Source organism: Plasmodium gaboni, chromosome 8 (assembly GCF_001602025.1).
Source record: "Plasmodium gaboni strain SY75 chromosome 8, whole genome shotgun sequence".
Taxonomy (NCBI): Eukaryota; Apicomplexa; class Aconoidasida; order Haemosporida; family Plasmodiidae; genus Plasmodium; species Plasmodium gaboni.
In genome coordinates, this window is record NC_031488.1 from 362,443 (window position 1) to 363,043 (window position 601).

The following is a 601-nucleotide window of genomic DNA, read 5'->3' on the forward strand; positions in this document are numbered from 1 at the left end:
AAATAATAAAACGATACATATATATACCTTTACATAAATATAAATATATATAATAGGTATAATATATTATTAAATGTCATGAAATTTTATTTAAAAAAAAAAATAAATATATATTATGTTATAATTAATGATTATTTCAAAATTTCCCCATATATGATCCCATTTTATTTATTTAATTATTAATTTAAAAAAAAAAAAAAAAAAAAAAAAGTCTGTAATATGAATAATCCTAAAAAATATAATTTTATAGATACGCATAAGTTTACAATTCTTTTTTTAAATATTATTTGTTTGTTGTTTTTTACGTAATAAGAAAAAATATATATATATGTAAAATATATTTGTCATCATTTTTTCATTATGAACATATGCTTTTTTTTTCTTTATTTTTTATTTTTCATAATATTCGACAAGATTTAATAAAATACCAAGAATTTATTCTTTTGTATTATATCATATTTTATTATTATTTTTTTTTTGGTTTAATTTGAAAATGAAACATATTGATAATATTAATATTATATATAATGTTTTGATATATTAATTTATTTATTATTGTATTATTTTTATCCTTAATCGTAATATTTTATCATTTTTATCT